Source organism: Chrysochloris asiatica, unplaced genomic scaffold, assembly GCF_000296735.1.
Source record: "Chrysochloris asiatica unplaced genomic scaffold, ChrAsi1.0 scaffold00007, whole genome shotgun sequence".
In the NCBI taxonomy this organism is placed as follows: Eukaryota; Metazoa; Chordata; class Mammalia; order Afrosoricida; family Chrysochloridae; genus Chrysochloris; species Chrysochloris asiatica.
Window position 1 is genome coordinate 21,027,080 of NW_006408525.1, and position 24,534 is coordinate 21,051,613.

General features: G+C 39.5%; 1 protein-coding gene across 1 annotated transcript in view; it reads left to right on the plus strand.

Annotated features, from left to right (window-relative positions):
* The first annotated feature begins 2,797 nt into the window (after positions 1-2,797).
* Positions 2,798-24,534, plus strand: part of SPOP (speckle-type POZ protein) — a 116,758-nt gene continuing 95,021 nt past the window's right edge. The window contains exon 1 of the mRNA XM_006832483.1: positions 2,798-2,864. The gene's annotated coding sequence lies outside the window, so the exon portion shown is untranslated. The remainder of the gene's footprint in view (positions 2,865-24,534) is intronic.

Sequence of the window (24,534 nt, forward strand, 5' to 3'; positions counted from 1 at the left end):
TACAACAACACAACAGTAAATGGAAGAAATAAATAAATAACTGCACTTTTGTCAAACCTCGTCAGGAGGCTGGCTGAGTTTTTAATTAGTGCTGCATTTTCAATAAATCCGTATCTGTATGTGGTGCCGATGCTTTCCTGGATAAGGGAAAGATAATAATGAGAATCCTATTTTTCAGTCCCACTCTAAAGGGATGCCTGGTATATTTAATCACGCTGTAGAAATCCTGGCAGCTTTCTCTGAGCCCAGGCTCTGCTCTAATTACATTTCTAGATTTTAGTAAATTGAAAGGGAAAATGTAGGAACAAAATAATTAAAACCGAAGAGGAAGTGCATATTAAAAAGGAGAAGCTGTTTAAAATTCTTCCACACAGTGCTTCCAAGGACATCTACAATCATTTAATCAGCTCCACACCAAATCAAAGTCCTTTGTACCGAGGCTGGTAGGATCACATCTCAGGTGGGTGGCATGGTCCCCACAGTAGAACGGAGGCATCATCGCATCAGGCAACAGATGGGAACAGGACCTCTCACGTCCCTCCAGATCACTGGGGATTCAAGTCCAGCCCAGCAAGCTGCTGAGACAGACTCATTTGCCCCAGGAGTCCCCTTTCAGGTCCTGGGCAGAGTCTGGCCAAACTGTAAAGATTAGCCTCAACTATGATGTATCCAAAGTGTGTTATCCTTGCCACATTTTCTGTTTCTTGCCCCTCCATGCCTATTGTTTTCTTCTCTGACTTCCAGTGAAATATGAAGTCAAGAGGTAGCTGAGCAGCCTCTATGACATCCAGAAGCCAGCGACTTTGAATTATTTAATGGGTTACTTCTGAGGCACTCTGAGTTTTCACAAGGACATCAATCTTGCTGGCTTAGCTAAAGTAATGTTTGTTGATCATGAAGACATGTGAAATCTAACAGGAAAGTTTCAAGTCCAAGAGTTGATGAGAGCTTTTTGTTTTTAAGTGGGCACAGTAACCACATTATTATAAAATCTGGATCTCTGTTTCTGATCATTTTGACTGAAATACATATTGTACAGGTACTAGAGTTGGGAGTGTTTTCTCTGTGATTATTAGGAAAATTTAAACTGTGGGGTTGTAGGGTCTGTTTGTGTATCTGAAAGTGGCTGACGCCCCAGAACTGTTAGGGAGGTTCTTGTAAATCCCGATGGCGATGCTCTTGGGCTATGAGAGCCTTCCCAGCTGCAACGATACACCAGCTCCTTGGCGCCAGGTCACATGTGGCACAAACCTGTGAGCACCGTCTCCTGGAGACAGTCCCACAGGCCTGAGAGGCAGCAGGTCTCCTGGAAGTTTTTCTCAAGGCATGGGTCACACTTTGCCACCCCGCGACCCACAGGTTCATCTTGTTGCTCTTTGGGTCCCAAGTCACGTGTGTCTACATAATGGTACTATCTCAGGGAGAAGAGACAGTGCATCTAGAGTTTTGGATTCGTTGGCTTGATTCGGTGAGACTAATTTTTGAACATTTAAGCTAGAGCAAAAAATCGTAGCAATAACAAATATACTTCATTGATGTTATTACTCCAACAAGGAGAAGACTTTTTTCCTCCCAGGGTCAAGATGCTGACATTTTTATTTTACTCAACTCAGGAATCACTGACGGCCCCTGGGAGTTAGGAAGTAAGGCAGACTGGGGACCGAGGTGTCCAAGGCAACAAATTGTCACTGGATTGGCTTTCTTTTAGTTAGGCCATCCATATACTCAGTTTTCCTCCCAAAAGAATAGTCCTTCTTGTTTTTGTTTTCAAATGATAACATTTAAGTAATTTAAAAGGGTCTCTACTCGACGTCACTTAACAACCAAAGCATGGTGGTGGTGTGCCGTGGAATCGGTCTCGACTTACAGCGACCATGCATAGGGTTTCCGAGGCTGTAAATCTTTACGGGACCAAAAAGCCTCATCTTTCTTCCGAGGAACATCTGGTAGTTTTGAACTGCTGACCTTGAGATTAACAACATGATTCGTAATCACAAAGAGCTCCGGTAGTGTAGTGGTTACGAATCTGGCTGCGAATGTCAGGGTCAGCAGTTTGAAACTACCAGCTGTTCCAAGGGAGAAAGATGAGGCTTTCTGCTCCGGTAAAGATTTATAGCCTCGGAAGCCCTGTACAGGGTCGTTATGAGTCGGAACTGACTCTGCAGCACATAACACAACAACGCTACCAGAGCTCTTTAGCATTATCATAAATCCTAAAAAAAAAAAAAAAGTTTAATAATAAAGAATTGGTTAAAAAAACCAAAACTAGCTAATGGGTAAAAGACGTTGCTAATTCATGCACCCTTCGCAATGTAAATGTCTGTGGCTAAATACCATTATTGTTACGCTGTACTCTCCCTGCCCCTCTTGGCATCCGTCTATTTTGTCCTCGCACCTCGGCGCAATCCTTCCGCGCCCTGCACGCGACCCCCTCCGTGTTCCCGCCTCTTTTTCTCAGGCTCCTCCTTCCCTTCATTTCCCTGGCCCTGGTGTGGTTTAGACGCATGCGCACTACGAGAGGTAGGCGGAGGCTTGAAGAAGAGGGAGGAGAGACTGGAAGATCCAGAGAAGAAAAGGGAGAGGAGAGAGGCGAGGGGAAGAAGGGGCGGAGGCCGCGCGGGGTGGGGCCCGGCGGGTATGCGCTCGCTGCGTCGACGTGCTGACGTCATGACGCCCCGGCCGGTGTGTCTTGGGGTGTATGTGTGTGTGTGTGTGTGTATATATGTGTGTGTGTGTGTGAGTGTGCGCGCTCCGAGTGTGTGTGTGTATTTGTGTATCGACGGTCCCGCAGGTCCCGGATGTTGCGGACAGTATGAGGCGAGCACAGGGGGACGGGGACCAGCAGCTGTCGCCGCCGCTCTCAGGTGAGTAGGGGGGGAGGAGAATCGAGGGAGGGGGTTGTCCTGTTGGAGTGGAGGGGGCGCCTCCCTAAAGAGGTGACTGACCCCCCCCCATGACCCCCACCCACCACATATGTATATACTTCGCTGCCTCATTTCTCACATGTCGGGTTACTTCGTCGATGAATGCCAGAGCCTAATCAACCGTCCTTTCTCCCAATTCCAAGCATTCTGGAGACACAAACGCGCCCCCTGCCTTCAGCACCCCCCCATCATTTTCCCAGCCCCATCCCCCTTGCCAAATAGTGAGCTGTCGCCTGCGGCGAGATGGGTGAGTGCGCATGCGCCAGTGTGAACGCGCTCGGGGTGCGTGTTCGCTGCCCCGGGGGCGCATGCGCATCTCTGTGTTGCGGGGACCTGCGGGATAAAGAGCCCCTTGACCACGCGCCCCCCCCCCCCCCCGCGATTTCTACCCAGGCAGTGCCCTGACTTGCTGCCAGATAGTCAGCCTGTTGCTCCTATTCAAGGGGAGAATTTAAATTATTTGAAGGGTTTATGGACAAAACACCATTTGCATCTAGTGTTGCCCCAGAGATTCCCAGGTTACAAACACTTCTCAGAGCCAAAGAATCCCACGCTGACCCTTCTTTTGAAACTGTCACTGCAACCTTCTAGTTCTAGGATTACTTTTCCTTTACCTTACTACCACCATCATGTACGCATAGTACAGCCCTCTCCTAAATTTAGGAGTAGATTTTTCAACTCATTAATCTGGCAGGGACTTTTCATAACCTTTGTAAGGAGTGTGAAGGATCATAAAAAAGTAAGGGGATTTCCTTTTAGTAAAATTCTTATTTATCTTTACAGAACTATATTAGAGATAGCACAGTATAGGGGTATGGCAGTTGTTGTTAAGTGCTGTCGAGTTGATTCCGACCCATAGCGACCCTGTATAGGGTTTCCGAGGAGCAGCTGGTGAACTTGAACGGCCGACCTTGCAGTTCAAACAGCTTTGTAGTCTGGCGCATTAACCCATAGCGCCACACCAGGATTTTGCGTATGGCAGTAACTAACTGCAAATCGACACACAAGCTTTCTCATCTCCAGCCCTTCTAGTTTGTGCGACCCATTTGTTTCTGTTTGTAAAAGATCTTGTAGAAGAACTTTCGTTTTAGCTATTACTGATGTGCTGTGAACACAAGGAAACAAAAGCATCTGAGACTAATGGTAGACAATAACTCATCTAGTGGAGGTTTTAAGTAATGGGAGTGATATTTCTTTCACATTGGCAGGTAACAAGAAATTGAAAAACAAGAAACTTGAAAGTACAACTGTATTTCAGTAGTCTAGAAGCTGGGTTTTCAGCTGGCTGGTGATACATAGCCCTTTAATTTCCTCTTGTGTTGCCACTCTTGGATATTTTGCTGCTTCCTACTTTTATCATATGAACAGGATGGGGGGTGGGTGGGTGGGTGGGAACTCTTACTAGCAAAAGGGTTGCTGATTGGAATTGAAATTAATAGCTAAGCTGGTAGGGTATGGGCATTTTCTGTGTTTTTCAGTTCTCCCTGCCAGTTTGTCTTCTAGCTGGATAACTGATACCGACTTCGTAGTAATCTCTTTTTTCTGTTCTCATTCCTTTGTGTTCTGTTTTCTTTGGGTGCTGTCTTTAACTCTAGGACCTTGTATTTTTGGACCTTATAGTATGTGTGTGTATATATCTGTATGTGTATATATGTTGTTGTTAAGTGCCGTCAAGTTGGTTCTGACCCATAGCAACCCTGTATAGGGTTTTCTAAGAATGACTGGTGAGCTTGAACTGCCAACCTTGCAGTTCAAATGGCTTTGCAGTCTGACGCATTAACCCACAGTGCCACACCAGGACTCCATGTGTGTGTATATGTATGTATTTTTCTTCCCAAATTTAATGTTGGACTTAGCTTGCTTCAACTGTCTTTTGTGCTGTTCCCTGTTGCCATGATTACAGTTGGATCAAAGAAATGACACAGAGGAAGCACAGGAACATGTGTCTTGGGAAAGAAGTGGAGCCTCCCCTTCTTTTCCTTGTGCCTAGACTAAGGAGTATAAGTTATTATGAGAGCCTCACATTTAGGTGGTTAGTGTCCGCTTGGTACTTTGGTAACTTCCCCTGTTAGAACTCGTCAGACTGGCTAGATTGATACTGGAGATGTTTAATGCTGCCTCTGTCCAGACTTCTGTTAGGAGCTGGTGAAATCATGAGGTGAAACTGAGGTAATAAAGGCTCATCTTTTTTCTCAATAGGTTTCTGTCATCTGGGATGCTTTGTTCGTATCTGCAAACATTTCATCTGGTTGAATTTACCCAAGACTCATTTAAAATTTTTATGGTCTGTAAGCATGAAATGCTTTTAGGATTAAGATGAATATCATTAAATAATTTATATTGGTGCAGAGCTTTTAATTTTTAAAAATTCACTCTTTAGAATGAGTAAAACATGTACATATGTATGAATTGAAATTCAAAAGATGCACAGTGAGAGGGAGTGAAAAATCTCTCTTATGTTGTACCCCTTTCTACTCCCTCCAAAGGTGACCATGGTAAGACACTATGCCCACTGTTCTACACTTTGCTATTTTTCACATCTTGTATCTGAAGAGATCACTGGTGACCCTGTAGAATAAGCTCTGAACTCCTAACCACAAAGTTGGCACTTATGAGTTGGTACCTACTTGATGGCACCTAACAACAACAACCTCCATGGCACATAACAACAACAACAACAACCAACCAACCAATCAATCAATCAATCAATCTATAGAGAGAGAGACCGAGCTCTGGAAGCATAGTGGTTATGAGTTGAGATGCTAACCTCAAGGTTCCACAGGAGAAAGATGAGGCTTTCTGCTTCCATAAAGATTTACAGCCTTGGAAACACTGTGTAGGGTCGCTATGAGTTGGAACGGACTCCATGGCACACCACCACCACCACCATATATATTATTGTTGCTAAGTGCTGTTGTGTCGGTTCCAACCCATAGCAACCCTGTATAGGGTTTCCAAAGAGCAGCTGGTGAGCTTGAACCGTTGACCTTGCAGTTCAAATGACTCTGCAGTCTGACACATTAACCTACAGTGTCACACTAGGATATATATGTTGTTAAATGCTGTCGAGTCAATTCTGACTCTTAGTGACCCAGTATAGGGTTACCTAGGAGTGGCTGGTGGGTTTGAACTGCTGACTCTGTGGTTAGCAGTACAGTGCTTATCCTACAGCACCATACTAGGTCTCTCTCTCTCTCTCTCTCTCTCTCTCTATATCTCTATATATATATATATATATATATATATATATACTTATATAATTGGGCTGCTAATCTCACGGTCAGCAGTTCGAAACTACCAGCTGTTCTGCAGGAGAAGGATGAGGCTTTCTGCTCCCAAAAAGATTTATAGCCTCAGAAACCCTGTGCAGGGTTGCTTTGAGTCGGAACCAACTCCACAGCACATAATAACAACAACAACATCATATATTCTATCCAATGGACTCCTGGTGTGGACGCTTTAAGAAACCCTATACAGGGTCGCTATGTGTTGGAACCAACTCAGCCTCACTTAACAACATATTCTATTTCTGGCTTCATACGATAAACACTGGATGGCAAACCACAAGGGAGAACCATGAGGCTTTTTTGCAACTGCAGAAGATTTAAAAACTCAGAAACCCTATACTGGATCACTATGAAGGCACTTAACAACAACATTCTATCCCTACATACAGTATGACTTTTTGGAAAGGTGACAGGTATTCCATTATATAGGATTCAGCCATTCTGGAACATTTAGGTGGTTTCCAGTGTAGACATAATTCCTTATATGTACTTATGCACATGAGTGTCTGTTGGATACATTTCTAGTGAAAGTTGTGACTCAGGGTATGTGCATTTTTAATATGGGTTGTTGTTAAGTGCCATCAAGCCAGTTCTGACTCCTAGCAACTCTGTGTAGGGTTTCTGAGGAGTGACTGGTGGGTTTGAACTGCTAGTCTTGCGATTAGCAATCTAATGCTTATCCTACAGTCCACACTAGGACTCCTTAATGTTGGTTGTTAAGTGCCATCAAGTCAGTTCTGACTCAGAGCGATCCTTTATAGGGTTTCTGAGGAATGGCTGTTGGTTTTGAACTGCCGACCTGGTAGTTAGCAGTCAGGTTCCTATCCTAAGTGCCACACAGGTATTGCTAAATGGCCTTCCAGAGACGTTGGGCCAATTTACATTCCTGCCAGTAGTCTAAGAGTCCCTATTTCCTCACCACCACTGTTATCAAAAATTTTTATCTCTGTGCAGTCTTTTATCTAGGATTTTAAAGTTCATTATGTAACTCATTAAGTTTCATTATACCTAGGAGTTGTGGATAAGTACTGTCACAGTGTTGCAGATGGGGGTGGAGGAATTGTTGGACTGAAGGATATCTTAAAAGTAAAGTTAATGTACTTGGATAACAGCAAACCCAGGACAATGCCGGGATATTCCATTTTTTCCTCCAGCTCTTAGGTGATAGTTTCTTTATATGAAATTCTATAAGCCTGTAAGTGATGGTGTTTGATCTTTAGATGACTGTGATTCAAAACTGTTTATACAAGTGAACTGCCATTCTGCTGAGGAGTATTGGTTTGCACAGTTAACTCAGCTAGTTCAGGTACCTTATGTGTTCCTTCTGTGTGCAGAGAACTTTTTCTGTGGCACAAGCACTTTTTAAGTCTATGGACTTCAGAACACTTAATTCTGAGCTGTAAAGAAACAGAAGAGAACTCAGAGATGCCCATAGCTGAAGGATTGTGAGGATGGTGCAGGACAGACAGTGTTTCGTTCTGTTTGAAACTAACTTGAGGGCCACCTGTTAGCAACAGCATACCAGAGAGAGCTTGCAATCTTGTTGGAAAACCAAATCTACTTAGAATACGAGTATGGAACAATAAGAGAGCAATTGGAAAACAGTGGGAATGATAACTCACTTGTTCCAGGCTCAGATAACCTTGTAAAGGACTGATTAACGTTTACTCCACTGCTGTCAAATCGATTCCAACTTGGAACCGCCTTTTAGGACTGAGTAGAACTGCTCCATAGGGTTTCCGAAGCTGTAAATCTTTACTAACACAGACTGCCTTATCTTTTGGGAGAGGCCGGTGGGTTCAAACCACCAACTTTTCCATTAGCAGTCTAACGCTCAATCCATTATGCTACCAGGGCTTCTTGGAAGGCATTGGCGTCTCAGTAGTAGAATTCTCTGTTCCTGTGCAGGAGACCTGGGTTCCATTTCTGGCCAATGTATCTCATTACAGTCACCAGCTTTCTCCTAGTGAAGGTTTGGTGTGCTGCCATGATGCTTAACAGGTTATGGTGGAACGTCCTAAGAAGAAATGCCTGGTGATGTAGTTCTGAAAATCAGTCCACAAAAACCCTGTGGATCACAGTAGCTTCCGTTTTGTTCCATTATGCATGGGGTTACAACGAACCAGGTTGATTGGGCAGCAGCTACAACAAGGTTTAGAGGAGTGTTCATTTTATCTGAGAAGCCTTCCTGGAGGAAGTATAGTTTGAACCAAAAGTTCTTAAAGTAACAGTTGAAATGAAAATTTTCGAACATACAGAAAAATTGTACAACTAGTACAATTATTGTATACCCACTATGTAGTCAACAGTTGTTCACATTGTCATACTTGCTTATCTATGTATGCACATATGTGCATATGTTGTTGTTGTTAAGTGCCATTTTGTCAATTCCAACTCATAGCAACCCTGTATAGGGTTTCCTAGGACCAGCTGGTGGATTTCAACCACTGACCTTATTGTCATCTGATGCGTGTTCTACAGCGTCACACCAGGACCTCCATGTATATATGTATGTATGTATGTATATGTGTGTGTATGTATAATTATGGAGTCCTGGTGTGGCACTGCAGGATAAGCACTGGACAACATGTTCAGTTTGAACTACAAAGTTGGCAGTTCAAATTCACTGGCTATTCCCTTGGAAACCCTTTACAAGGGTCACTGAATTGGAACCAACTGGGGCAGTTGACAAATAACATAAAATATATAGACATTTTTGCATTGTGGATGTCATGGCATTTCACTCTTAAATATTTTGGATTCATTGCCTTAAAGTACACTGTTTTACTTTATTGTTCTTATAGTATATTATCATAGTTAAAGCAATTAAATTATTTTTAATACCATCTAATATCCAGTTTGTGTTCAGGTACACCCGTTTGTCTTAAAGATGACGGTATTTTAGCTTTTTGTATTTTTTTTTCCCTGTAAGTCAGGATTCAACTAAGGGTCAGATGTTATATTCATATTTGTTATGTTTCTTTAATCTTTTAAAATCTAGAACAGTTTATTTAGAAGCCACATGAAACTGGCTTTTTAAATAGAACAGGGTAGGTACCTTGAGAATGTATCACTTCTGGAGTTTTTTATTTCCTCCTGGTATCATTTATCCCTGTGTTTTTTGTCATCTGGCAGTTAAGGCTTGATTAAATTTAGGTTGATGATTTTTGGTGAGAATACTTCATAGATGGTTGCTGTGTGCCTCATCACAGTAGGAGAACCATATGTCATAATGGCCTATAATCAGTGATGCTGAGTTTGTTTGAATATTCCTTAAGGTGGTAAATACTAAATCTCTCTATTGTAAAAACTTTTTCTTTGTAATTAACCAGTAATCTGTAGGGTGGTGACACTTTGGTACCATACTATTTTACTTGTCCAACAATCTATCTCCTAGTGATGTTGATGATCTCTGCCTGATTCAATTATTTCATTGGTTGTTACAAAAATGGTGGTTTTTCTAATTTTGTGAATCATTTAAAATCGATTAGTGTACACTCCTCTATAAAGATTTCCATGTCAATTAAGAATAAATTGAAATTTCTACATAGAAAGTTTAGAGGTAAATTCTTAGTTCTTTCCTTTTAACAATTTTCTGAGTAAGAATATGGTATTGTTTTTGTTAAGTGCCGTCGAGTCACTTCTAGCTTGACAACCATGTACAGGGTTTCCGAGGAGCAGCTGGTGAGTTTGAACCACCAACCTTGTGGTTCAAACCGACCTTGTGGTCCAGTGCTTATCCTACAGTGCCATACTGGGCGATGTATAGTCCCCTATAATGGTGATAAATGAATCGTTTCTCTTTCTCTCTCTCTTAGCTGTAGTGTCATTATTAACTCATGGATTTTCAGTCTATGCTTTATCAACGATAATTGACATTCTTTTTTGGATGCTTAAAGTGTCCCATATTTGGCCTGTGGAGCCCCTTCATGCTTGGTGAATGAGCACTCACTCCCTTGTCTTCTGGTATCAGGAGTTCCTGGTTGGCTTTGTGTTTTTCCTGTCCCAGATATGAAAGCCTCACCTCTGCACCTTTATAAATATCACATTTTCTTCCCTCTCAGTAATGTCTTTCATCTTCATTATGGAGCTTCTGGAACCAAATTCTAAAACTCAAAATGCCTGTTTCTTATTAACACAAGGCACCTAGTGTTTGACTCACTTTTGTGCCTGTGGCCTTGCTGGATTCAGATCCTGGAACCCACAAGAGTCCTGGTGTTGAATACTCTTGTGAAAGAGGGGTAGTTTCCCTGAAGAGAGCATTGCTTTCCTCCCTCCCTCCCTCCCTCCTTTTTAATATAAAGCCAACTGCAGTTCATGTTCTCCTAAGTAACTGCTGCTTTTCTGAGATGAAAGGTGGTGGTGGTTGTTCAGTGCACTTCTGACTCACAGTGACCCTGTGTAGGGTTTCTGAGGCTTTTCATCTTCTCAGGAACAGAAAGCCTTAGGATAAAATTTAGAGATTCAAATTGTGTGCTTCTAAACAACAACACTTTGTTGGAATGTGAATAGCTTTGTGGTTCTTTAACCCTTTTCTTCACCTACGCTCATTTCTTCACACAGTTGGGGTGTTATATAAGATTATGTAGTAACAGCATTTTTTTCATTACCACTAGATTTTCATCATGAAAAGAGGATGAGACAAATTGCTCTTAGTTAGGGGGAAATTTTAAATAGGCTGTGAACTCCGATATCTGGCTGTCTTAACTCTGGCTTTGAACAGTGCCGAATTCTGTTGATCTCTAGCATGTGCTGTAGACTCCAGAGAAATGTCGGTGTATCTGTGGTGCTTTCTGCAAATCCATCACACTAATTAGGGTAACACCAACGAGAGACACATTGGAACTGCATTGTTATCTTAGCAAAACTGTTTTATTAGGCTTTTACCATGTAGTGGTATTTTGAGTAAATCTTATCTGATTTCAGGTTACCCAAAGCCAGATAATAACAGTATTCTGATATGTATCAGAAACTTGTTTTTATTTTTACCATCTTATTATATTTACTTTCAGACTTTATAAGGCTGTTCTCAACCTAGTTTCATAATAATACTGGCCCCATATTAAATTTTGGTTGTGTATGCAGGGAAGCACACCTGTTTCTAATGTTTGTTTCCGAGCCAGGCTAACCACTCTGAAAGTCTGTGCTGACACATTTGTTAATAAGATCGAATAGCTGCTTTTAGTTTTGTTTTTGACAAGTTCCCATTACAAGAAAGAAATTCTAAAGAACAGCCTCTTTAGGAAGAGCTTGGGCCTTCATTCTTACAGTCTTATGGTCATGGTTTCATAGAACTGACAGGAGTTGCCTAACTGCTCTTGTGGCAGAGCTGATCATGCTGCTGTGGGAAGGCTGGAAGCAGACCTCAGGACGAAAACGAAACATTTAGCCAGTAACCCTTGTTTGACTATGGAGACCTTTACTCTTAGCTGTTTCTTTTTAAGAAGCTGTTAGCTTGATTCTTCCTGCCACTGTACCTGCTACATGCTTGTAGTAGTTCTCTGAAGGCTTTTGATTGCTTTTGTTTTCTATTAGTTTTTGGTAAAAGAAAAATTGTAATTATTCATCTCCTTAAATTGAGATGTGTGTGTGCCTTTCTTTGGTATGTAGACATAGGCAGCCATGTAAACATTTGCTGCAAATAAAAATGACAAGTTTTAAAGGTAGAAAATCAGTTATGTTGCCTTAATTTTTAAGTCATAAAGTACGCTATCCATATTAAAGAATGTAGCGAATAATATATCACTCATATGTCTGTCACCCAACTTTATCAAATCTTGACATATTGCTATGTTTGCTCTCAGATTTTTAAAAACACTACAGCGTTACAGAAACACTGAAGCTTTTGTATATTCCTTTTCTTCTCTCTCTGTCCTTAGAGGTAACAGCTAGCTTGAATTTGGAGTTTATTATTCTCATGGGTATGTATCATTTTCAAACTTTATATACATGCTAGAATCCAAGATGTACCATTTTGTATTCAGTATGGTTCTTGGATTTACTTGGATTGATGCATACAGTTTGATTCCAGTCTTTTAAACTTTGTGCCAGGATTTCTTTAGGTACCCACTTAGGAGTAGGACTGCCAGGTCATATGTTAATAAGCATCTTTGACTTTACTATTAACATTGTTTTTATTGTGCTATAGGTAACAGATTGTAGAGCAAATTTGTTTGCATTCATTAGTTTGTATGTAAAGTGTTCCATGACTTTGGTTGCATTCCCCCACAGTGTATCAGCATGCTCCCCTTTTCTGCCCTGGGTTCCCTTTAGGTCTAGGTTTTCTACTTCTCATCCTTTCTTTTGGACATTATCCTTTTGATTTCATATAATTGATTGTTCTAAGGAATAGGTTCCTCTCCAGTGTTATTTTATGTGCCCGTTTGTTTTATGTGCCTGTCTATTATTTGGCTGAATCCTGGTGGGTGCTGTGGGTTAATGCGCTGGACTGCAAAGTCATTTGCACTGCAAGGTCAGTGGTTCAAGCTCACCAGCTGCTCCTCAGAAACCCTATACAGGGTCTCTATGGGTCGGAACTGACTCGATGACACTTAACAACAACAACTACTACAATTGCTTGGCTGAAAGGCTCTCTTGGCACTGACTTCATTTCCTATCAGAAGGATGTCTTAAGGTCGTAGACTGAATTGTGGGGTGGGTTTTGGGATTCTTCCAAATCTGTCAAACCAGTAAGTCTAGTCTTGTTTGTGAATTTAAGTTTTTTTGTTCTACGTTTTTCTCCTGCTCTATTCGGGCCCTTTGTTGTTGTTGTAGGCAGAGTGATCTGTGTAGTTAGTGGTTGCCAGGTTCATGTGTGTTCATGTGGTCCAGTAGTGCTTTGGACTGATTGCTCCCTGGAATCTTCATTTCTTTCCATTTTCCTTTGCTCTAAATCAGAAGAGACCAGTAGTTGTATCTTAGATGGCTGCTTGCAAACTTTTAATACTCCAGCTTCTCTTCATTAAAGTAGGGTGCAGAATGCTGTCTTTATCAACTGTGTTGTGCTAATTAATATAAGTTGACTTTACTGTTGCTAGTTTGTTTTCTAAAGGAGTTTTATCAATTTACAATCCTATCAAAATTTGAGGCTTCTGATTTTACCATCCAAATAGTTGGGAGTTCTGGTATGGTGCTGTAGAGTAAGCACTGGACCCGCAAAGTGGATTTGAATTGCAACGTTGGTGGTTCAGACTCACCAGCTGCTCCTCAGAAACACTATACATGGTGGCTATGAGTCAGAACCGACCTGACAGTACTTACCTACAGCAACAACAGCAGTCAGTTAGTGTATGAGACTTTTTGTAATATTTGTCAGTGTGAAGTGTGTGAAGCACTATCTCTATGTTTAAATTTGTTGGTTTGTGTTTTTTTAAACTTCTATCTTTCATTAAATCTAAATTTTATTGTTAATGTAGTTAGAGTTATTATGTTTTTCCTTTTTGGCGTTTGTTTGTGAGGCAGTAAATTTACATCTGTGTTTTCTTCTAAAAGTTTTGAAGTTTTGCTTTTAGTCCTCTAATTCACCCAGCATTTGCTTTGATGATTGATGTGAAGTAGAGATCTATGTGGTGTTTTTTTGTTTTTGTTTTTTTTTTCTCATGTGGATAACCTGGTACATCAGCATCATTTGTAGTTCATCTGCCTCTTACTATTTGTAATGACACATGTATGTTTTCATATAGACAAGCATTTGTATTTATATTTTCTGTTCTGTACCCTTGGTCTGTATGCCGATCTTGTGCTGGTACTGCCCTACCTTAATTATCAATTACCCATTACTAACTCATAGCAATTTTGTAGGACAGAGTAGAACAGCATCCTGGGGCTTCCAAGGTTGTAAATCTATATGGAAGCAGATTTATCAGTCTCCCACAGAGCAGCTGGTGGGTTTGAACCACTGACCTTTTGATTAGCCCAGTGCTTAGCCCATAGCACCACCAGGACTCCTTTTAATTATAGTTTTATAATAATTTTTCATATCTATAGGGCAAGTCTTGTCTTTTATTCTTTTTCTGTTTATCAGGATTCTTAAAAAATCATATCAGGTTGGTACATTTCAGGGAGGACTTTAGCTGTCTGAAGGGGGGACTTTAAAAGTTCATGGAAAAAGGAATGAAAAGCTTTGGGGTTTTTTCCACAAAACTTTTGAAGCCCCTTCATATATTGACATGATATATAATGACCTTCTCCAACAAAGGAAGAATAAACCAAGTTTCCAATCTAGCAGCCGATTAACTTTGTCTCATCTTCTGAATGAGCCTATAATTGCCATTCATTTTTTTTGTTTTGTTTGTGTGATTTTCACTTTTACAGGGAAATGATCTTCACATTGAGGGAAATTTTATTATAATTTGGTGTCTTGTTGTTGTTAAGAGCTATGGAGTTGGTTCTGACCCATAATAGGCATTTATAGGGTTTCTGAGGCTATAAATCTTTGCAGGAGCAGAAAGCCTCATCTTTCTCCCATGGAGCAGCTGGTGGGTTTGAGCCACCCACCTTGTGGTTTGCAGTCCAGAGCCACTGTGCTTCCATAATTTGGTCTCCAAATAAAACACTTTTGGTAAAGGCATTGAGATTTCACGTCATATAAAAGGAGATTTAACCAAAGAAGAGAGCTGTTGTAGAATGCAAGGCCTCAGCAATGAGTTAGTAAATTCTGTTGCATTTATCAGGCTTCATTCCAGTTCCTGAGACAGATCTAATGTGTCAGTCTAAGGATTGATTTCCCCTGGTCAGCTGAGTGCCCAACTTCAACTCACCTTTCAGATGGGAGCTGGGGAAGCATTATTGTAAGAAGAGCAATTTTGGGGGTGACTGGAGTCAGGCAGATTCTCTTAAGAGTAGTGGTTCTCAAGCAAATGTTTGATGTCAGTACTCCTTTATACAAAAATTATTGAGGATTCCTAAGAGTTTTTGTTTGTATGTGTTACATCATTTACCAAATTAGACACTAAAACTGAAGGAAGTTTGGCTATTTAAAATAAGAATAAAAGCAATTTAATGTTAACAATGTATTTTTATGAAAAGTAAATGATTTTTAAACTTTGTGAAAAGAGTTGCATATTTAATGGTTTTGCAAATTTCTTAAATAGTTGGCTGAATACAAGAAGCAAGATTTTACTGTCTGTTTCTATATTAATTTTCGTATGATAGAATATTTGGATTTAAGTAGATGAAGAAAATAGGAGAACTGGTGTGGTGCTGCAAGATAATGAGCTGGACCAGCCACTTGGGAACCCTACACAGGGTCGCTATGAGTTGGAACCGATTTAATGGCACTTAACAACATAAAGAAGGAGCTCTGGTAGCGTAGTGGTTACGAATCGGGCTGTGAATCGCAAGGTCAGCAGTTCGAAACTACCAGCTGCTCCGCGGGAGAAAGATGAGGCTTTCTACTCCTGTAAAGATTTACACCCTCGGAAACCCTGTACGGGGTCGCTATGATTCGGCTCCAACTCCATGGCACAACATAACAACAACAAAAACAACAACAACATAAAGAGAAAATACAATTTTAAGGATATATGTGGCCCCAGACTGCAATACTGTTTGAATTGCAAGGTCGGCAGTTCAAGTTCACCAGCTGCTCCTCAGAAACCCTATACAGGGTCACTATAAGTTGGAATTGACTCGTGCAGCAACAGTTAGTAAAAGTGAAGTGTTTTATAGCTTTTTCAGATAATGGTGCATATTCTTCTCTGATGCTAGTGGTGGTGGTGGTTCTGACTCTTAGCTGTAAATCTTTATGGGAGCAGACAACCTTATCTTTATCCCAAGGAGTGACTGGTAGATTAGAACTACTGACCTTGCAATTAGCAGCCCAGCTTATAATCCACTGTGCTACCAGGACCCCTTATCTTCTCTGATACTACAGCAAAACTTGACAAGTGGTAATTCTTCTAAGTTAGGTTCCAGCATGGAATCTGATCATGTATTGCTATCGTTGTTGTTAAGTGTTGGTTCGGTTCCGACTCATAGCAAACCTATAAAGGGAGCAGCTGATGGATTTGAACCACTGGCCTTGTAGTTAGTAGTTCAGTGCTTATCCTACCTTAAATTCTGATGGTCAGTCTTGCACTTGGAATGGATTGTTTATAACATGATTTTATAACATCATGTATGGCCATTCAAGAAGTATTGGTTTGTTGAGTTTTATGTAAATCTTCCAAATGTTAACATATGTCTTATTGCAACATAGAAAAAAGCCACCTTAATTAATATCACTAGCTATCTCATCAGAAGAGTTTTAAGTATTAGGAAACTGTCAAGTTCACCATGGCCCATACACATTTTTCAAAGTTCTGTTTTTTTGTTTGTTTTTTTACTTAAGAGTTTGGATTTGATCATTGGCAACACATGATGTCATTTGCTTTCCTTGAAAGTGACGGACGCCATTTACAGATAATGTCTGGTAGATATCAGGTCTGAATAACCACAGTTTGTCCATTGTTCCTTCAGGTAAAAGCATGTTCTTTAAAAAAAAGCAGCTAGGTCAGCTCACAACTCAGTCACAAGTGCTTTTCTCCAGATTCCCATTGTACTTGAGTTCGCTGCAGAAGTGCTTTATGCATACTTCCCATTTTATCACATATAAGACCTGTGCTCCAGGATTCAGATTGAATAAAATTAGTATATTTTTTACTGTTTCATCAAGGACATTTTTAAGTGAAATTGGTCTTTTATTTATTTATTTAAACCACTGGTCCATTATTGCCGGGGACACAGGTGATTCTGGTAGTTTAGGGCCATTGTTGATTTGTGCTAAGGCAGCTGCAGTTTTATATAGACTATTGTTTTTGCTCCATCAGTGCAACTGTGAACACATTGAAAGGCAACTAATTTCTTACTATTATTAGGAAAGTATTTGATTTTCTGGGCACCTTGAAAGGATCTCATTGACACCCCCCCCCCTCCCCCAGGAATACATGGACCACATGTGGAGAATTTCCATCTTAGGTGAGGGTCTGTTAGTTTCGGTGGAACAAGTAGGATCTTACTAGATTGTTAGTACAGTCGCTTAATGTGACTTAACATGATATAGCAATGCCTGGGATATTTTTAAAGATCATAAAAAGTTTCAAATTTCTAATTGAGCAGAGATGTTTTTCTAGGAATTTTCATGGTGGTTTGAACCAGTGACTTTTTAGGTAAGCAGTCCAGTGCTTATCCTACATTAAATTCACTTGGAGCAGACTGTTTAAGGTAATACTGTTTTTCAGGCAGATATTCTTTCAAGTATATGGTGATCTCGGAATGTAAAGTATGGAGTGTGTGTCTTTGTAGTAGCTACATACAGTGTAACATTTGGGGATATAGCTATGTAATAGTGGAATTGCAGTTATATTGTAAGCCGTTCAACTTTTTGAGGAATCACCAAACTCTTTTCTACAGAGACTATATATACTATTTTATATTCCCATCTCCAACTTTTCTACATCCTTACCAACACCTTCCTTTCTTGTAATTTTCTATGTATCTGATAATAGACATTCTAGTGATATCTCATCATTCTTTTGATTTGCATTTCCCTAAGTCAGTTTGAACTGCAAGGTTGGTAGTTCAAGCTCACCAGCTGCTGCTTGCCAACCCTGTACAAGGTTGCTATGGGTCAGAACTGACTTGACAACACTTAACAATAACAGTGACTAATAGAGTCCTAGTGTGGCTCTTTGAGTTAATGTGTTGGACTGCAAAGTTGGTTTGAACTGCAAAGTTGGCAGTTCAAGCTCACCAGCCGCTCCTCAGCAACCCTGTACTGGATTGCTATGGGTCGGAATCGACTCAACGACACTTGGCAAAAAAAACAACAAATGACTAATAGAAGTCCTGGTATGGTGTTGTAGGATTAAACACAGGGCCACAAGGTTGATTCGAATCGCAAAGTCAGTGATTCAAACTCACCAGCTGCTCCTTAGAAGCCCTACAGAGGGGCATTTTTTTTTTTTTTTTTTGAGTTGAAACTGACTCAAAGGCACTTAACATCATTTTCTTCATTTACTAATTGAACATTTATGTATCTTTGGGGAAATGTCTATTCAAGCCCTTTGCCTGTTTTTAAATTGAGTTGCTTGTCTTTTTGTTGTTGAGTTACAGGAATTCTTTATGTAACCTGGATTAAACTCTTACCAGATACATGGTTCCCAAATATTTTTCCTTTTCTGTTTGTGGTAGTTTAGTGAGACCTTTCCTGGCCATTCTATTTAAACTTGCATTCACCTCCTGACCCAACACTTACAATTCCTTTCCTGGTGTTTATTTTTCTAGTTGAGACTCATCACTTTCTAATATGTCATATGTTTTATCTTGTTCTTTACAAGATAAACATCTTGTTTAACCCATGTAGCAAGGGTTATTGTCTGGTTTGTTCCTCAAATGTATCTCTAACCATTAGAATAGCATCTGGCACACAGTAGGTGCTCAATACATGTTAACCTCTCACCAAGGCCTTTTCTGAGCTCCTCCAAACTAAATTGAATCTTCCTGTTTTTCTCCATAATAGTAATTGGTTCTTTTCCTTCATAACATTGACAGTAATATGTATTTATGTTTACTTGTTAAAGCTCCCTCCCTGGACTTCAGATTCCAATGATAGTAGGGTTTTGCTTGGTTCACCATTGTATACGGTGACTCATGCTATACATGGCATAGAGTAGCTAGTCATTGGATGGATGGATGGGTGGATGAATGAAGGAATGAATGAGTAAATGTGGTCAAATAAATATTTTGAAAGCACTCTGATCATGTTATTTCTTTAATCAAAAAATTTGAAAGTTCCCCATCACTAAATCCAAACTCTCTGACCTTGGTAGAAGACCTTCCATGTTCTAGGCAAATTTGATTACTAGTACTCCATGCATCCTTTGCTTTGTTCTTTATGTCCAGTACATACCCCATACCAACAAACACTGAATTTCCCCCACCTCCACATTTTTGCTCAGAACATTCCTTCTGTGTGAATTCCCTTCCCCATCTCTGCCATGAGGAAGCCAGTGGTGTAGCTTGAGTTTAGTGAGCAAATGAGGTCAGAGAGGTTGGTGGGTGGGAGTCCAGATCCTATAAGCACATACTTAGTTGCTTATTAGAGTCCTCTCATATCTGGGCTGTACCCTACACAGGACTTCCAACTGGTTCATTCCAGTTTGACCCCTCTGCTGATAATTTGTGTTTCCATCCCAGATATACTGAATCAGAATCTACATTTTAACAAGATTCTCAGGTGTTAAGAATCCCTAGACTACTTAATAAAAATCTTTGCAGATGGAACTTGGTAATAGAGCAGCTGGAAGGAAGTAGATGGATTTGAGAAATATGTTGAAGGCAGAATCCATTTAATTATAGATTGAATGTGGAGGTTGAGGGAGAGGAAAGTGTCAAGAATGATTTCCAGGTTTCTGGCTCAAACAACTGGATGGTAAAGGTGCCACTTACTGAGCTAGGGTGTGGGGGTGTGGGAAGGAATGAGAGGAGTAGGTGTGGGATTTGGAGGGAAGATCAGAAATGAGGAGTTAATTTTAGATACACTAAATTTGAGATGTGAATGACGCTCTCTGAGTATAAATATGTTAAGTAGGCAGACATGTGAGTGGAGGTTGACATGAAATCAGGGCTTAAAGTAATCAATTTGTACATCATCTGCATATTGATAGTTGTAGAAGTATCTAAATGATAACATATAGTATAAATTTGTTGGGGAAAGAACTGGAGGTGTGGTGGAGCTAGCCTTTTCATATTATCCAAGTAAGAACTGATGTGGTTGTGAACTCGATGATGGCAGTGGGACTAGAAATGAAAGAGTAGGCCTGGAGACATTTGAGGAATGACCTGTGGTGCGTTCGGGTGGACAGTAGGCAAGGAATGAAAGATAGTTTTTTGATACAAGCCTAGAAGAAGGATCTGTCAGTCCATAACAGATAGGAAATAGTCAGGAGGAGCTAGTTCTGGAAAAGACATAGTGCTTGGCTTTGGCTGTACTGTGCTGACATTTAGGAAAGGATCCCTAAGCAGGCAGACAGGCAAGCAGGCAGTTGGATCTGTTGTGCTGAGTTTTTGGAAAAGCTGGTGAAGCTTGGAACACAGATCTGGATTTTATTTATATAAAATTAATTCATCATGGGTATAGCAAAACTTATGGAAATAATAAGATCTATAGATAGCATTGTCCTGCTAGCTGCAAGGTCGTAGGTTCAAATCTGCCAGTCACACTATAGAAGAAAGATGAGGCTGCCTGCTCCTGTAAAGATTTAGTGTTGGAAACTCTGTATAGGTTCATTATGCGTTGGAATTGACTTAGTGACAGTGAGTTTTTTTTTTAGTGAGATGGTCTTTATCATGATCTGTTTTCCAGTTGTCATTGAGTCAATTCCTACTCATGTCAACCCACGTGTGCCAGAGTAGAGCTGTGTGCCATAAAATTTTCAAGGCAGTGACCTTCCAGAAGCAAATAGAGTTTTCTTTCAAGATACCTCTGGGTGGATTCAAACGGCCAGCCTCTCTTTTAGTTGTCCAGTGCTAAACAGGGGCTTAGAATTTTGACATGTTGTTAGGTATTATGAGTTGGAACCGACTCAACTTAATAACAACAGTACCTTTCATGAGGAGTCCTGGTGTGGCTCTGTGGGCTAATGCATCAGACTGCAGAGTTGTTTGAACTGCAGGATTGTTGGTTCAAGCTCATCAGCTGCTCCTTGGAAAACTCTATACAGAGTTACCACGGGTCGGAATCAACTCGACGGCACTTAGCAACAACAACCCTTCTTGAAGAGCCTGAGTGGTGCTGTATGATAAGCATTGGACTGCTAATCACAGATTTGGCAGTTCAAACCCATCAACCATGCCTCAGGAGAAAAATAAGGCTTTTTCGCTCTGGTAAAGATTTATAGCCTTAGAAATTTACAGAGATTTACACCACTCCTTAAGTGATGGTGGTAATAGTAAGAGCACTGTACACACAAATCTTTAACAAGTTATATGTAATTTCAAAATCTAAAGTATACCTTTTTCAGAATGAAAAGATTTACTTTTTCTGATTATAAAAAAAATTCATAGAAAAAAGAAATGCATAAGAATTACTCTAAATTCCATCACCCAGGGTTAACTACAGTTAACATTTTTGCCAAACATCTTTTTTTTCCCCTATATCTCTCCCAACTTTTAATTTTACATTATTTATTAAAAACTTTTTATTATAAACTGAGTGAAGATCACCAGTTTTACTTTCAACAAATCATATACTCTGTTTCACTACAACGATTGCAATCCCCTCCAGGTACCATCAGTTAGCAGTATTTATCTTGATTCACTTTAACTCTTGTATTCCTCCTGTGTCTTCTCCTTACCTTCATCTTTCCTCTGCCAACCTCCTTGTTGTATATTGCTTTCCCTGTCACCCGAGTTAAGGTGTCTACTCTCTAGCCCTTGAATAATTTTTCCTTTCCGCCCACCCCTGGTGGTAACCGTTATAGAATGTTTCTTTTATCAAGAAAACCTTTTTTTTTTTTTAACTTTCTACAATTGTGGTCTCATATAATATTTGTCCTTTTGTGATTGACTAATTTAATCCATCATAATGTCCTCCAGGTTCATCCATGTTATGAGATCTTTCATAGATTCATCATTATTCTTCAGTGTTGTGTGGTATTCCATTGTGTATGTATATACTAAAGTTTGTTTGCCAAATATTTTATTGAGTATTTCTCTGATGTATTTGTGTGTGCAGATATTTGATTATTTATAAAATTGGATCATAAGAATTGCTTTAAAAATTCATTAATATATTGTTGGTATGTTCATATTTGTAAAAATATTATTTAAAAATAACTGTATGCAATTCTGTTAATGTGGATGAGTCATTTGGCCAATCCCTACTAATAACTTTTTTTTTCCATAATTTTTGCTATTGTAAATTATTCTGTGATGAACATCCTGGTATATAAATCTTATGCACTGATTAGATTGACTCATGAAATGAATTTGCTTTATTAAGGGGTGGGGTATACAGCAGAACACTTTTTTCCTAATTAGTCTTTAAGTATTTTTTTGTAGTTGAAAAGATAGTTAAACAGCATTAAACCACATTTTAATAAAGGAAAAATATCCATCTTATTTTTTTACCAGCTGTTTTCCTATTCATTTGATCAGAGGCTACCTGGCTGATAAGTTTTCTTTTGTTTTTTTTTAAATAAATACCTATTCCTAGGTCTCACTAGACCTATCGAATGTGAATCTTCAATTGGGAAAGACATATACACAGAAGAATTATACTTCTGGGCATCCTATGTTAATTGCCAGGTAAGAGGTTTCAAGTAACATTTGTTAACTGTCAAGAAAGGGACAGTCAGTATGATAGGAATTCACAGTGATTAGGAAACTCTTCAGGACAAGGTAGGACTTGACCTGGATCTAAAAGGATGGGAAGGAGTCAGATAGGAGATATGAGAACATCCCTGACTTTCAGAAAAATATGAACAACTTTGAGTATAGGGCTGTTAGACTAACTGGACAGGAGCGTTTGTGTTGTGGTGTTGTGGAATGACTTGTACGGTAGTTAAGTTATATCCCAGAGGGCTGTGATTTAATTTTTTTTGTATATCTGAAATTGTACAGTATTGGATAAAGCAGTCGTATAGATGTGGCCCAATTTAAGCAAACTGAATACACTAAGATCTCTTTTTACAAGAAATTGAGGGATTATTAATTTACAAAACTGAATTTAAATGATTTTACCAATATTTAAATGTTTATTATATAGTTTGACAGACAGACATGTGGCAGCTTTTGTGGATCTCAGTTTCTTCTACAGAAATCAAAGGGTTTAGATAAGGTGGGAGTTCAGATTCTTTCTGGCACTGAGATTATTATATAACCTATCAACAGTACTTTGATGCTATGTCAGGCTAATATGACGTCTAGGTCTTTCTAGTCATAACGGACCTCCACACTTCTGGAAGCAAAATTCCTCAATTGAATGATTCTCTCATGAGCTCCCTGGTCTAGATTGATTCACCTTTGGAAACACTTGTTCTCATCTTATATTTTCAAATGGCATTTAGAGATTTCCTTTAAAAGAATTTTATGGCTAAGGTTGAGCCTCAAGAGAATGCTGTTGAAATGAATTATTAGATAATAATCAGTTTTAAATTATCCTCAGGTAAGTTATCTATATAAATTGATCTCATGTTGGCTTCCTTCTTTTATTTGAATTCACTCCCATGATGACTTTAATGTAAGTCCAAGCTATGTAAATACATTTTATTATTAGTTCAGCCAAGATATAAATTTGGATATATATTCGTTGGGAAAAATTATATAATGCATTCCAAAATAATTTTTTTTTTTATTGATTTGGATGATTTTTACCACTTTTTCTTCCCCTCAGTGTGGATGATTGAGAGTTGACTGTTGTTTATTGCTGTTGAGTTGGTTCTGACCCATAGCGACCCTGTGTAGGGTTTCCAAGGAGCATTGACTAGTACATTTTAAACTTAAGGAAATTCTCTTCAAAGTAATATTAATACTAAAAGTTAATTAGTGGCATACCTTTAAATATTTTTGTCCTAGCGTCACATTCTTTTCAGTAAATTTTCATACTTTTGATGGAAATGTTGCATTTTGTAAAGAACCACGCTAACTAACTAGCTCTTCTTATAGACCTTATCTTAGGATTCTGTTAACTTGATGGGACCTTTTAAGATTCACGTTCTGTTTCTCAGTTTTGCTTGTAAACTCAGTTCCTTCAGTGTAACTAGAGTTGATGCGTTTTGGGGAAAGTAGTTAAGTGAACTCACAAGTAGTTGAAATATACCCAGAATGTTATGTGTGTGTGATCAGTTAATTCCTCTTCTAGGGTCAGGGTGGTTGTTGGTGGTTTTGTGCCATCAAGTTGGTCTGACTCAGCAACTCTGTATAGGGTTTCTGAGGCAATAAATCTTTATGGGAACAGAGAGCCACATCTCTCTCTTGTGGGGCAGCTAGTAGTCTTGAACTGCTGACCTTATATAACCCACTACGCTACCAGAGCTCCTTAGGGTCAGGATATTATTACTAAAGGAAAAAAAGAAAAAGCTAACCTTTACTAAGTACTTGCTATGTATCAGTCACTGATTAAACATTTTACATGTATTTAAGTCATTTAATTTCACAATAACCTTATGTGAGGAATGTTTACCTGTTTGTTTTTAATAGAGGAGGAATTTGAGGCACAGAGAGTTGGTTTGTAGTTCACTTGGCTGAGACTGTACAGCTACTGTGTACTAATCAAATAAATGATTACTTGTTAAACATGAACTCTGCATTGTTGTTGTTAAGTGCCGTTGAGTCAGTTCCGA